At 41.8% G+C, this 16,058-nt stretch overlaps 1 pseudogene; it reads left to right on the forward strand.

Moving 5' to 3' along the window:
* The first annotated feature begins 5,673 nt into the window (after nt 1–5,673).
* Nucleotides 5,674–6,617, forward strand: LOC102422296 (annotated as a pseudogene).
* Nucleotides 6,618–16,058: the final 9,441 nt, after the last annotated feature.

Consider the following 16,058-nt stretch of genomic DNA (forward strand, 5'->3'; position numbering starts at 1 on the left):
AGGGTAGAGCCATAACCTCGGTAAGGGCCCTGCCCCAAGTGTGACAGTGGCGGCGCCCCAACCCCCTGATCGGCCCTGCTCTGTGGGTGATAGAGGGTGGCGACCCAACCCCCCTCCACGGGCCTTGCTCTTGGTATGACAGGGTAGAGCCATAACCTCCCCATTGCCCCTGCCCTGAGTGTGACAGGGTGCAGTGCCCCAACCCCCTGATCCACCATGCTCTGTGTGTGACAGGGGGTGGTGCCCCAACTCCCCTATCGGCCCTACTCTGTGAGTGACAGGGGGGAGCTCCCCAACCCCCTGGTCGACCCTGCTCTGTGTGTGACAGGGTACAGAGCCCCAACCCCCCTGATGGGCCCTGCTCTGTGAGTGACAGGGGGCAGCGCCCCAACCCCGATTGGCCCTGCTCTGTGAGTGACAGGGGGCAGTGCCCCAACCCCCTTATCAGCCCTGCTCTGTGCGTGAGGGGGTGGCGCCACAACCTCCCCATCGACCCTGCCTTGAGTGTGACAGGGGGCGGTGCCCCAACCCCCCAATCGGCCCTACCCTGAGCGTGACTGAGGGTGGCATCGCAACCTCCCGATCCGCCCTGCTCTGTGCATGAGGGGGCGGCGCCCCAACTCCCCAATCAGCCCTGCTCTGAGCCTGACCAGGGGCTGCACCTAGGGATTGGGCATGCCCTCTGCCACCCGGGAGCAGGCCTAAGCCAGCAGGTCTTTATCTCCCGAGGGGTCCCAGACTGCGAGAGGGCACAGGCCGGGCTGGGGCACCCCCCTCCCCCGAGTGCACGAATTTTTGTGCACCGGGCCTCTAGTATACTAATAAATGGGTAATATGCTAATTAGACTGGGAGACCTTCCTGGAGACCTTCCAGACATTCTTCTGGACAAAGCCATGGTGGCAGGGTCGAGGTAGAGGCAGTTAGAGGCCAAGAGGGGAGGGCAGTTGTGGATGACCAGGCCAGGATGGGACAGCAGTTGTGGGTGATCAGGCTGGTGGAGGGGCCATTGCGGATGATCAGGCCAGTGCTGGGGGGGGTAGTTGGGGGTGAGCAGACCAGCAGGGGGCCAGTTGGGGGCAAGCAGGCCATCAGTGGGGGTCAGTTGGGGGTGATCAGGACTGTAGGGGGCAGTTTGGAGTGAGCAGGCCAGCAGGGGGGCAGTTGGGGGCTAGCAGTCCAGTGGGGAGGGAAGGTGGGGGCAAGCAGGCCAGCTGGGGGGGGGCAGTTGGGGGCAAGCACACTGGCATGGGGGCAGTTGGGGGGTAATCAGGCTGGTGGGGGCATTTGGGGGTGAGCAGGCCAGCAGACAGAGTGGTTAGGGGAAATCTGGCAGGCAGGCAGGTGAGCGGTTAGGACATCCCTCTTGCAGTCCTGGATTGCGAGAGGGATATCTGACTGCCGGTTTAGGCCCAATCCCTGTAAACCAGCAATAGGACATCCTTCCAGGGGTCGCAGATTGGAGAGGGTGCAGGCTGGGCTGAGGGACACCCCCCCCCCCCGTGCATGAATTTCATGCATTGGGCCACTAGTCTATATATATAAAAGGCTAAGTGTCCCTCTGACCATCCAACTGGTAGCTATGATGCATACTGACTACCAGGGGGCAGATGCTTAATGCAGAAGCTGCCATGACATGCACTGGTCAGCACCACGGATCTGGCGCCAACAAACCAACACTCGGCTTCCCCCAAGTGGGACACAGGCCCCACCACCACCCCAGAGCGACACCCCACCAAATTGCAGGCGATGCTGCTGAGACCCCATGGAGCAAAATGCAGCCCACAGCCCAGCCCAATCTGGAAATGGTCGCTGTGGGTGCCAGGTAATGATGTCACATAGCAACACCCGGCTTCCTTTCCCTAGTGACCAGCGGCCTTGGAGTTTCTTCAGCCCAGGAATACGACTTGCTTTATAGTCAGGTGCAGACATTTTACAGTTTAATCAAATGTCTGTGAAGTGTTCCCATGTGCTTCATCTCATTTGATCCTCACAGAAGTCCTGGAGTAGGTAGATTGTAGACTCGGTAGAATCCTAGTTTCTTTTCATTAACCAGGGGAAAAGAGATTTAGAAAGTTTAGAAATTTGACCTGGCTGAAAAGAAGTAAGAAATGGTGGAACTTGAAAATGACTTCTGGTTTTCTCACTGCACAGAATATAGTCAAACACTGCTACAGTTAAATATTTCACCCTTTGTTCTCCCTGTGTGATCTACAATAATAATCTGCTTCGCGTTGATATTTACTGCTATGTTGCTGACAGTTACCTGAAAGAGAAGTTGGGGTGCTTCACTGGGCTGGAAAAAGTTTAGCTAAATCAGAAAGCAGGTCTAATTAAGCAAGTTTATTTATATATATAAAGCTCTCACTGGCACCAATTGCACGCGTGTGTTTCGATCTGTCATTGTCAATCATGAATTTGGTTGACACTTCTATTGTAGAGAAAGGGCAAATAGCGATATTAAAATATTTCTTCTAATTAATTTCCCTCAATGTGCATGAATCCGTGTACTGGGCCTCTAGTATTTAGATAATTTATTATAAAGTGTAATGGAAAAAGGTGGGACCAGGCAAATGAAATAGAAATGTGGCTGAGGTAATCAAGACTCACATGTCTTCTACTAATTGTTAAGTTTGTACAATTCTATACCCTTAGACATCAGAGTTGAACATTATTAATGACTCTGAAATTTGAAACTGTGAATTTTTATGGAATTCTTTTCATGAAGATTAAACCTTTAGAAACCATGAGTCCCTATTAATTGTAAGCACTTATATTCCCATTGTAATAAAATAGATCTGTAGCAAGGCTAGCTTAGGTGGTAGATGATTTTTGTATAGGATCCTCTGGAGAGAAGCAAGAGAGAAATGGACAGGAAGAGGTAAAGGCATTGGGAAATGGTGTTAGCAAACATGTCCATTAGGGACAATGATGAGGCTGGTGGAGACAGCTCTGTCCCTGGAGTCCTGGTGTAAGTGCTTCCCTCAAGGGCTTTTATGACAGAGGATAAACAACCCAACTCCTGGAATGCAACAAGCTGAATTTCATCTCCAATTTAATGTCTGTTCCTGAAACTTAATCTAAGACTGGTGAGTGAATTAGACATCTGTGATTGGGGTGCTTCTATGATCAAGGTAAGGGCTGGGCTGATATTATGTCACAGATAGGCCAGAGATAGAGGACTCTGAAAGACTATTGATATATGTGGGTGCTGAATAGAAAAGACTAGACACACAAATCTGGTTGGTTACAGGGGAAGTGAAGGTTGAGGTGTGGGAAAGGATTTCCTGATGTTATTAAAAGTATGTAAGTAAAGTGATACCATCCAAAAAAAAAAAAATAACAGGTGCCTGAATAAATTGACTGGGTCTGAAAATAACCCACAGAAGACTGAAGACATATCTTAGAAAATGTGAGAAGTGCCTTGATGATGACTGAGATCTATGCCAGGCTTCCCAAAGCAGGGTGTGGGAAGGACTTTGAGGAGGCAGCCAGACCGTCTTGGGCAGATGTGAGAAGAATGTATGAAGAAGGAGTCATTTGAGAAGGGATTTCTAGGATAAACATGTGTTAGAGCAAAATCTTTCCAACAGGAGATCAAACAGGCAGTTCTGCAACCTCTTAGTTCTCTGGCTTTGGTCATGGGCTGAAATTAATAAAAATTATGTGCTACAACCCTTCTTCAATAACTTGGCATCATCAGCGTCTATAATCATTCCTCATCGGAAGCTCTAGTCTTTGTTGAATTGTGTGTTCCCTGGGCCCTTTCTCTCACAGAGCAGCCATACGCTCTATAGAGATAGTTCCCTTCTCCAGGCTGTGACTGGGCTGTCTTGACCAGTAACTTCAATGGCAGAGCAATTCCTCTCATTGCTTATAGGATGGTAATAGGAGCTGCTTTTCCTCTCCAGAAAGAAGAAAACAGAGGAATCAAAAGGGGGAACCTGGTGTGGAAGAAATAATCATAATGTGCATAAGATATAACAGCTACTGCAATAGGTATTTAGAGATAACTCTTCATCAGAGGGAATTAGCATTGGTCTCCAGTTCTCCAAAACCACCTGTTTACAAATTTGTTTCACCCTCAAACTGTAAGCCCCTAGGATCCTGGATGTTTTTCATTTTTTTTGATAGTCCCCGTTTGTAATATGGTACTTGAAAAATGGTAACACTTAAAATACACTTGCTAAATGACTGAGTTAATGAGTGAAAGTACACTTCCAAACATGTGATAGTTTCCACTTCAGAAAAGTCTTTCAAATATCATGGTATTGTGTGCCCAGCAATAATGTGTTTCTTTTCCCCATTTCAGTTATTTCTAAATTTAGTTCCCTAAATTGTGAGCACAAGGAGTGCTTTAGTTTAGGCACATATTCCCTGTGAATGTTGCCTCTTACATGTCTTTTAGTTATCTTCTTAAATGAGTGAGAAAATTGTATGTGATAATTTCAGAAATTATTATTATTATTATTATTATTATTATTATTATTTGGTTAATGCTCACCTGAGGATATTTTTCCATTGATTTTTAGGGAGAGTGGAAGAGAGAGAGAAAGACAGAGAGAAACATCGATGTGAGAGAAACACATTGATTGGTTGCCTCCTGCACGAGCCCTGACCAGGGCCTGGGCTGGGGAGGAGCCTGCAACCAAGGAATGTGCCCTTGACCAGAATTGAACCCTGGACCCTTTGGTCCGCAGGCCGACGCTCTATTTACTGAGCCAAACCAGCTAGGGCAATTTCAGAAATTTAAAGTCTTATTTCTATCAGGTATTGGTTTGTGATATTTGGAAAATGATCCACATTCATTGAGTCCCGCTTCCCTTATGTGTGAAATGGGGTTAATACCCAATCCTGAAATTGGATATTCAACATCAAAATTCAGAAATACACAAAGTGCCACATGCAAAGTGCTTACCATACTCTCTGGCATAAGGCATATACATAATAAATGTTAGATTAATTCTTCTGTGACTGAATTATAATCTGATCCATTCTATTCCTGGAACACTACTGGCATTTTAGAATCCTATATTTTTGGTCAATTACTGTTTTCATGAATCTCTATCAGTAATTTTTCCAAAGTAGAATAATTGTTCTAAACTATTGGCTTCAAGACATCTGACAATGTTCCCTGTGCAAAGGATGAAGTCTTACTGTGAAGTTGTGATCAAGGCCCTTCACAATCAGGAAAAATCTGCCTGTTTGAATCCTCCCTGCCCTGCCCGACACTTCCTATGCATCAGCTACCTGGGCTAAAAATGTTTCAAGCATGCAAACATTTTCTCATGGTGATTCCCTATTTTCACTCTTCACCTTATGTTCACTGCTTAATCTCAAGTGCAAGAATCATCTTGTTACTGCCTTCCCAGACACACACAACGGTTTCTTCTCTACATTGATAACTACCTGTTTTGTAGGAAAGAACATACAATGATATTTTTACTTTAATTGCTTAGAAACGTGTATCTTTTAATGAGAATGTCACTCATTGAGGGCAGAGCACATATCTTTTTCACCAATGTTTGTGTCTTATTATTTGTATGTTCAAAGAAGATGGAAATGAGGAATATGTCAAAATTTCATGGTATCTTCACAAAGAATACTCCAGGGAAATCTGCATTTTCCTCTGTCTCTGTGAATAAGAAGTGATGTCTCTGGTGGTCTTCCCAGGTATGACTACCTCAAACCACACTAGTATTAGCCACACAGTCTTCTACTTGCTGGGCATCCCTGGCCTTGAGGACCAGCACATGTGGATTTCCATCCCCTTCTTCATTTCCTATGTCATGGCCCTGTTGGGAACAGTCTGCTCATCTTCATTATCCTCACCAAGCCCAGCCTCCATGAACCCATGTACCTCTTCCTCTGCATGCTGGCCGGAACAGATGTTGTCCTCTCTACGTGCACAGTACCTCAGGCCTTGGCCATCTTCTGGTTCCATGCTGGGGAGATCTCCCTGAATTGCTGCATCGCTCAGGTATTCTTCCTCACTTCCACTTTCATGTCTGAGTCAGGGATCCTGCTGGTGATGGCATTTGACCGCTACATTGCCATATGCTACCCGCTAAGATACACAGCTATCCTTACACATGCGCTGATTGGAAAAATTGGTTTGACTATCTTTCTGAGAAGTTTCGGTACAGTATTTCCCATAATATTTCTTCTGAAAAGACTGACTTTTTGCAAAAGTAACATTCTTCCACACACTGTTTGTGAGCACATTGGGTTGGCCAAATTTTCCTGTGATGACATACCAGTAAACATCTGGTATGGACTTTTTCTTCTTATGTCAACAATTGCTTTAGATGTTTTTCTAATTATTGTTTCATATATGCGTATTCTCCGTGCTGTCTTTCGCATCCCTTCCCAAGATGCTCGCCACAAAGCGCTCAACACCTGTGGCTCCCACGTTTGTGTCATTATCCTCTTTTATGGGCCTGGGATCTTCTCAGTTCTCGCTCATCGCTTTGGGTGCCACATTTCACCCCATATCCATATCCTGCTGGCCAATGCCTGCATTCTGGCTCCTCCTATGCTGAATCCCATCATTTATGGAATTAAGACCAAACAGATCCGGGACCAGGTGACTCATATCTTATTTTCAAAACAGATATGACTTTGGGAATGGAAACCAGACTAGTTTTCTCAACATTTCTAGTCATCCATTGAGGTAAGATTTAGAAACTTCTAGTAGCTGGGGGACAGCTGAGACTACATATCTATGTAATCTATAGACTACCTCACTGAGTATATATTTCTGGAGCAAGTCCACAGGGGAGCTTGGGACAGTCTCTGATCAATACTAACAGATCAATTTTTTTGAATTTTTTTGTGGCTCAGTAAGCTTTCTCACTCATAGTCTGATAAGTAAACCACTCCTAGTCTATAGCTCTAGATAGGTATTTGGAAAGAGATGAATTGTTGATAATTAGTGGACTATTCTTTCTTGGTTTGTTTTATGCCTTGCTGTGGTGAAATAGTTCCCATTTGTCTTATCTATATTGGGTTGTTGCTCTAAATATTACTACCTTTGCCCTCTCTATCATAAAGTTTTATTCTTTACAGGATCACCTCCATCTGTATACATTCCATTATTTGTCCTAAAATTTAAAGAAAGGAAGAGAGGGAAGCAGGCACAAACCTCTGGCACCCCCATTCTCCTATAGCCTTTCCTCTGCTTTTCCGTTTCTTCTCCTTCCTTTTTTTCTTTCTTCCTTTTTCTCTTCATCCTTTTCCTCCTCTACCTCCTATTCCATCACATCTTCCTCTTTCCAGTCTTCTTCTTTCTCACTCTCCCTCACAGTAAAAGACTTTGAAAGAGTTGTCTATATATTCAGGAATCAATATCTTTCTGTATTTTTCTTCCTCTCACCCCAGTCAGACAGTTTTCCTATGCCATGGCATGGCCTGTCATAGTAACCTCCACATTACTTAATCCAATGGTCAATACTCAGTCTACATTGTTCATGACACATCAGCACCGTCTGACACAGTGAAACATTCTCTCATTCTAGAAACTCCTCATTCATTCCATCTTAGTGTATTAGACATAAAATGTGTACAAAATCCCAGTTTTCAACAGAGATATTCCCAGCTAATATAATTTTATAGAAGGTCACAATATATTTTCTACTATGTATGTGTGTGCAGGTAAACAAAAACTTTTAGTGGGCCAATATTCCACCTACTATTCTTAAATGCACCTTTCTCAATTAGCAAAGTAACGTGGACATAATCCCATGCCAAAACTATATATCTCTGTAGGCATTTTTATCACCTCTCTATTTTACTTGTATAAGAATATGCTACATATCAATTATCCAAGTATACTCTTTTTTAAAAATCCAAGTATACTCTTAAAATGCATTTATCCTGTGACATTGTAATTATTTATTCACTGTTCATTTCTCAATTGAGAACAAGCTTGGCATTCTATATTTTACTTCTCTAGTGTCTATTATGTCATCTGAAAGGGTAGGCACTAAATCAAGATGTTTAAAATACATTTTTTTGTAAACTGTAAAACTATGAAATTTTCACTTGAAATAAATTGGAGATAATAAAATGCATAATGAAGTCACATTTATTACTTCTGTCAGTGTGATTTATCTTTTGTTTAAAAATTTTTTTACATGTCTGAAATTTTTACATATTTTTTCACATAGATTACATATATAATCTATGCAAAATCTATTTGTATTTTTAAAATATCAAACTATTTTTTCACATAGATTTATATATATAGCATAAGTATTTATTATATTTTTAATGCATTTTTAGCTGGCTATAAAATATACTTGTTTATGGATGTAATTTGCATGTAATTTACCTAAACCATTTCATCATTATTATTTTTATTTTTTAATATATTTATTTATTATTGATTTCAGAGAGGAAGGGAGAGAGATGGAAACATCAATGAGAATCATTGATTGGCTGCCTCCTGCACGCCCCCTACTAGGGGGATCAAACCCAGGCAATGTGCCCTTGGTTGGAATGGAACCTGGGTTCCTTTAGCCCGCAGGCCGACACTCTATTCGCTTAGCCAAACTGGCTAGGGCCATTTCATTATTATTAACATGCAGTATATTTCACATTTTTCATTTGTTTAAGAACATAATGTTTATTAAAACATTTTCTCATTTTGCCTGTCCATGAATTTTAGTTATACACAAGTCCTTAAATAGTATGTTGACAAACTTATTTTTCTTTGTTTCCTTTGTGTTCCTCAGAAGTGTTTCAAAATCAAACAAGAATTATTTTATTGTAAAATTTTGCTTCTACTTAATTGAGCACCTGAATAATTACAGGCCATATTTCAAAAATATTTGTTGTTTGTTTCAGCAGAAATACAAAAATAAAATAAAGAAGCATTTTAATGACCACTAGTCATGCCCATTAATAAAATATTTTGTAATCACAAAATGTCTGTCATTCAAGCTTATTTTCACATAACTGTGCGTGTATTTTAAGCTTTACTTTTTTTTCCTCTTAATGTTATATAACAAGTATTTTCCTTTAGCATCAAGAACATTATGCGAATAACTCTGTATGCTGTCAGCTGGGTACTAGAAATATCAGGGGGAAGACTTTGTAAAGTATATCCTTGTCTAACCACTTTTCTGTACACCTGAAACTTACACAAAATTTTAAAAATGTGAAGTGTAATTAAAAAAAAATAAAAAGGAACATTATGTAAATAGGTCTAATAAGTGTATAATATACTACTATATAATCTACTATTATTTAGTAAACTAGTAAACTCTTATTTAATACTAGAGGCCCAGTGCAGAAAAATTTGTGCATTCGGGGGGGGGGGGTCCCTCAGCCCGGCCTGTGCCCTCTCACAGTCTGGGACCCCTTGGGGGATGACCACCTGCTGGTTTAGGGCCACTCCCTGGGGAATTGGGCCTAAGCTGGCAGTAAGACATCACTCTTGCAGCCCGGGAGCCATCGGGGGATGTCCATTTGCCAGCGGGGAGCAGACCTAAGCTGCAGTCGGACATCCTTAGCGCTGCTGAGGAGGCAGGAGAGGCTCCTACCACCACTGCTCTACTGGCATCTGGCAGCCTGGATTGTGGCTGAGCAGAGCTCCCCATGTGGGAGCGCACTGACCACCAGGGAGCAGCTCCTGCATTGAGCATCTGCCCCCTGGTAGTCAGTGTGTGTCATAGTGAACAGTCATTCCTAGTCGTTCTGCTGTTAGGGTCAGTTTGCATATTACCCTTTTATAATATAGGATAGAGGCCTGGTGCACGGGTGAGGGCTGGCTGGTTTTCCCTGAAGGGTGTCCCGGATCATGGTGGGGGTCCCGCTAGGGTGCCTGGCCAGCCTCAGTGAGGGGCTGATGGCTGTTCGCAGGCTGGTCACACCCCCTTCAGGGTAGGGATCCCCACTGGGGTGCCTGGCCAGCCTGGGTGAGGGGCTGATAGCTTTTTGAAGGCTGGTCAAACCCCCCTCCCCCCAGTGGGGACCCTCACCCAATGGAGGTTTGGCTAACCTGAGTGAGGGGCTGATGGCTGTTTTTAGGCTGGCCACACCCCCTTTAGGATGGGAGGTCCCCACTGGGGTGCCTGGCCAGTCAGGGTGAGAGGATGAGGGCCATTTTCAGGCTGGCCAAGCCCCCCGGCGACTGAAGCTCCCAACCTCTCCTTTTTTTATTTTTTTATTCTGGGATTTATTTACCTTCTATAATTGAAACTTTGTTGCCTTCAGTGGAGCTCAGAGCCAGCTGGAAGTTTGGCTTCCTCCATCACTGGAGCAACCAAGCCTCCTGCTTGCTTCAGCTTTGTGGCTGCTGGCCGCCATCTTGGTTGGGTTAATTTGCATATAGTCACTCTGATTGGCTGGTGGGCATGGCTTACGGTGTAGCGAAGGCACGGTCAATTTGCATGTTTGTATTTTATTAGATTAGATTTACATCTAAATAATTGACAGTGTAAAAATTTTTATGAACATAACCAATAATACACATTTGCTATATTTTGTGTTCTTGTGGTTTACTATAGGGAAGATTCTTGAAAACTTTTACTCTATCTATGTGATTGGTCCATGTCAGGTTGAATGTGTTTTTTATGTGCAAAATTTTTCAAATGTACCTCTCAGGATAATTTGTGTTTTCCCAAAATTGACTGGAATCTAATAATGTAATATTACATATAGAAAACCTTAAAGACTCCACCAAAAAAGTATTAGAACTAATCAACAAATTCAGTAAAATTACAGGATAGAAAATTAATATACAAAAATCTGTTGTTTTATAAACTAATAACAAAATATCAGAAAGAAAAAATAAGAAAACAATCTCATTTACAACTGCATCAAGAAGAATAAAATATGTAGCAATACATTTAACCAAGCAGGTAAAAGACCCGTACCCTGAACTATAAGACATTGTTAAAAGAAATTGAAGAAGATATAAATAAATGAAAAACTATAATGTACTCATGGATTGAAAAAATTAATATTGTTAAAATGTTTATGCTACCCAAAGGGATCTACAGATTCAATGCAATTCCTATAAAATTCCAATGGCTTTTTTCATAGAAATAGAAAAACAATCCTAAAATGAGTATGAAATCACAAAAGCCAAAGCAATCTTGAGAAAAAAGAACTGGGAGGCGTTGGGCTCCTTGCTTTCAAACTATACTACAAAGCTCTAGTGGTCAAAGAGTATTTTCCTGACATAAAAAACAGACACATAGATCAATGAAAAGTCCATTCAGGTCAATTAATTTGCGCCAAAGGAGCCAATAATATAAAATGGAGAAAGGACAGTTTCTTCAATAAGTGGTTTTGGGAAAACCACAGTCACGCAAATGGATCAAACTGTACCACTATCTTACACCATACACAAATATTGACTAAAAATGGATTAAAGAATTGGACATAAGACTTGATACCATAACATTTCTAGAAGAAAACTTATGCAGTAAGATTCTTGACATAGGTCTTGGCAATAATTTTTGAATCTGACTCCAAAAACAAAGGTAAGAAAAGCAAAAAAGAAACAACTAGAACTACACCAAACTAAAAAGCTTCTGCACTGGAAAGGAACCCTAAAAAAGAAAAGAAAAGGCAACCTACTAAGTGAGAGAAAATATTTGCAAATCAGGTATCTGATATGGGGTTAATGTTTAAAAAAATATGAAGAACTCATACAATGCAAGAGTCAGACACTCCTTCCTCCACTGCAAACAATTCCATTAAAAAATAGGCAGAGGATCTGAATAGACATTTTCCCAAAGAAGACATGCATATAGCCAATAGGTACATGAAAAGGTGCTCAACATCACTAGTCATCAGGGAAATGCAAGTGGAAACCACAATGAGACATCACCTCACTTCTGTTAGAATGGCTATTACCAAAAGCCAAGAAGTAACAGGTATTGAAAAGGACGTGGAGAAAAGGGAATCTTCGTGCACTGTTGATGGGAATGTTAGGAGGTACAGCCTCTATGGAAAATGGTTTGAAGGTTCCTCAAAAAATTAAAAATAGAGCTACAGTATGATTCTGTAATTCCACTTCTGGGTATATATATCTGAAGAAAACAAAAACAATAATTCAAATAGCTATCTGCACCTCCATCTTCATTGCAGCATTATTTACAATAGGAAACCTGTGGAAATAACCTACGTGTTCATCAATGAATAAATGGATAAAGAAAATACGATATATGTATATATATGAAATAAATAATGTATATATGAATTAAACCTTGTGACAACATGAATGGACTTGGAGGGCATTATGCTAAGTGAAATAAATCAGAGAAAAACAAATACCTTATGATCTCACTTGTATGTGGAATCTAAAATCTGCTCCCTGCCGCTCCCCCCCCCGTCCCCCCGCCCCATAAAAAACGAGCTCATAGGTAAAGAGAACTGATTAGAGGTTGCCACAGGTGGGGGCGGGGTGGCGGTGAGAGGAGTGAGTGAAATGGGTGAAGAGTATCAAAAGGTACAAAGTTCTAGTTATAAAATAAATTTCATGTGATATAATTATAGCATGGTTAATAATACTGCATTGCATATTTGAAAGTTTCTAAGAGGGTAGATCTTAAAACTTCATTACAAGAAATAAAATTTTTATATCTATGAATAATGTCAAAAGCTTGCTAGACTTACTGTGGTCATCATTTAAAAAATGTATAAATATGGAACCATTATGTTGTGCATCTGAAACTAATATAATGAAAAGATTTTTTGAAAATCACAATTTACGCCTGGCAGGTGTTGCTCAGTGGTTGAGTATTGACCTATGAACCAAGAGGTCACAGTTCGATTTCTGGTCAGGGCACATACCCTGGTTGCAGGTTTGATCCCCAGTGTGGGTGTGCAGGAGGCAATCAATCAGTGATTCTCTCTCATTATTGATGTTTCTATCTCTCTCTCCCTCTCCTTTCCTCTCTTAAATCAATAAAAATATGTTAAAGACATAAAAGCCACAATTTACTTCTATATTCTCCTCCCCAAATCTCTTAACTTCAGTATAATAATGAACACGAGACAAATATCAATTGAGGGACATCTTATACTGATTAAAACTGTAAGATCCTCAAAAACAAGGAAAATCTGAGGAATGGTTATAGCCAAGCATCCCAAAGAGAAGTGACTACTAAATATAATGTGGTATCTTGAAGGGATCCTGGATTAGCAAGTGGACATCAGGTAAAATTTCAGGAAGTCTGAATACAGTCTGGATGATAGTTAATATAATGTATTAGTACTAGTTTATTAATTGTAGCAAATGTATTAAGGTAACATGTTAACTGTGTTGGTGGTAGCTGTGTATTATGCATTTTTTCTTTAAAGCTGTTCTAAAAAGTAAATTTATAAAAATAATTTCATATTGATTTTCAATTTATATGTTTGATTCATGATGAGATCAATAATCCTCATAAAATTCACAATAGAACCACCATAGATCCAGCTATTCCCACTTCTGGGTATATATCCAAAGAACTATAATCAGGCTAAGAGTTATTTGCCCATATTCCCTTTCAATGAATTTTGTAGGAAATTGAATAATGCAACTCAATTCTTATTAATGCTTCTTTTTCTTTTTTATAATTTTAAATATATTTTATTGATTTCTCACAGAAAGGAAGGAAGAGGGATAGAGAGTTAGAAACATCAATCAGCTGCCTCCTGCACACTCCCCACTGGGTATGTGCCTGCAACCAAGGTACATGCTCTTGACCAGAATCGAACCTGGGACCCTTGAGTGTCCAACTCTATCCACTGAGCAAAACTGGTTAGGGCAATGCTTCTTTTTCAATTGAAATACTCTGATGGGGCAGTTTGTTTTAATATCATGTTATAAAGCAGTATTTTCAACTTTTTCATCTCATGGCACACTAAAATTCTGCAGCACACCAAAAATATATATATTTTGCGGATCTGACAAAAAATAGGTATCATTTTGATATATTCACACTGGACAACTATTGTGTTGGCTGTTGGTCATTTTTTAATTTGATAATCTAAGGGAAAAGAGGTCAGTACCCTGGACTAAATAGTCAGGTATTGTCTGTTTTAAAAATTCTGGCTGCACACCAGTTGAAAATTTCTGTTAATATCTACACTAATAAAAGACAAACATACAAATTGACTGTACCTTCGCTATGCCTTAAGCCACACACACCAGCCAATCAGAGCAACTATATGAAAATTAACCCATCTAAGATGGCGGCCGGCAGCCATGGAGCTGGAGCAAGCAGGAGGCTTGATTGCCCCAGTGATGGAGGAAGCCAAGCTTCCTGCCTGCCGCAGCCAGCTCTGAGCTCCACTGAAGGCAACAAAGTTTCAATTATAGAAGATAAATAAACCCCAGATACCTGCTTTCAGCTGGCTGTGGCCACAGAGCTGGAGAGAGCAGGAGGCTTGGGTTGCCCCTGGTGATGGAGGAAGCCAAGCTTCCTGCCCGCCCTGGCCGGCTCTGAGCTCCACCCAAGGCTACAAAGTTTCAATTATAGAAGGTAAATAAATCCCAGAATAAAAAAAAAAAGAAAAAAAGGAGACGCTGGGAGCTTCCATTGCCAAGGGGCTTGGCCAGCCTGAAAATGGCCCTCAGCCCCTCACCCAGACTGGCCAGGCACCCAATGGGGACCCCCACCCTAAAGGGGGTGTGGCCAGCCTAAAAACAGCCATCAGCCTCTCACTCAGGCTGGCCAAACCTCCATGGGGTGAGGGTCCTCACTGGGGGGGGCTTGACCAGCCTACAGACAGCCATCAGCCCCTCACCCAGGCTGGCCAGGCACCCCAGTGAGGACCCCCACACTGAAGGGGGTGTGACCAGCCTGCAAACAGCCATCAGCCCCTCACCCAGGCTGGCCAGGCACTCCAGCAGGACCCCCACCGTGATCTGGGACACCCTTCAGGGCAAACTAGCCGGCCCTCACCCGTGCACCAGGCCTCTATCCTATATAATAAAAGGGTAATATGCAAACTGACCCTAACAGCAGAAAGACTGGGAATGACTAGTCACTATGACACACACTGACCACCAGGGGGCAGATGCTCAATGAAAGAGCTGCCCCCTGGTGGTCAGTGTGCTCCCACAGGGGGAGCTCAGCTCAGCCACAAGCCAGGCTGATGGCTGCCAGCACAGCGGTGGTGGTGGGAGCCTCTCCCACCTCCTTAGCAGCACTAAGGATGTCCGACTGCAGCTTAGGTCTGCTCCCTGCTGGTAAGTAGACATCCTCTGAGGGCTGCGGGGCTGCCAGAGGGATATCTGACTGCCAGCTTAGGCCCTATTCCCCAGGGAGTGGGCCTAAGCCAGCAGGTGGACATCCTCCGAGGGGTCCCAGACTGCAAGAGGGCATAGGCCGGGCTGAGGGAACCCTCCCGAGTGCACAAATTTTTGCACACCAAGCCTCTAGTAGTTCAATAATCCCCTCTGCTGGCACATTCGCAGTGCTCCCATTTTGAAGCAAATCAACACTAACAATTGTCTAATTCATGGAATAAGAAGTTGAAATTCATAGTTACCATAATGTGAACTAGTGTGAGGAGACAAATCTCAAAAAACTGGGATTTAAGAATTTTCTAATAAGAGTCTACTGGTCACATGACAGTTATGGCTGTTAATTTAAACTTATTGGAACTGAGAAGAGAGAGATGTACTTAAACTTTACAAGAAAGTGCAATGCATTTTTGAGCATTTATTGGTCATTTTGGAATATAAATTGATCTTAGAATTTCAAGGAAATATAATATTTAGCAAATATCACCTATTTGAATATAAAGTATTATACAAAGCAGAATTGTGTCTTGAGACTGTCACAACAATAGCTTCTTACAAGACTGATTACTTCTGAATTCTGTACATGCTGCTGTCTTAATAGATACTCATTTGGACTCCTTAAACATTGAGTGTGAGATGCACAAATGTACTAATTCTATCCACAAAGACATGCATGAATAATAAGTGCATTAATTTTATAGAATTATTTAACTAATAAAAGTTAGTAAGATTTTTAGGAGAGCATAAAGTAGAGAAGACTAGCTGATAAAAAATTTTCTGTATGTATTTATATTAAGAAACACCCTTTTT

This window comes from Myotis lucifugus, unplaced genomic scaffold (assembly GCF_000147115.1).
Source record: "Myotis lucifugus unplaced genomic scaffold, Myoluc2.0 scaffold_138, whole genome shotgun sequence".
NCBI lineage: Eukaryota > Metazoa > Chordata > Mammalia > Chiroptera > Vespertilionidae > Myotis > Myotis lucifugus.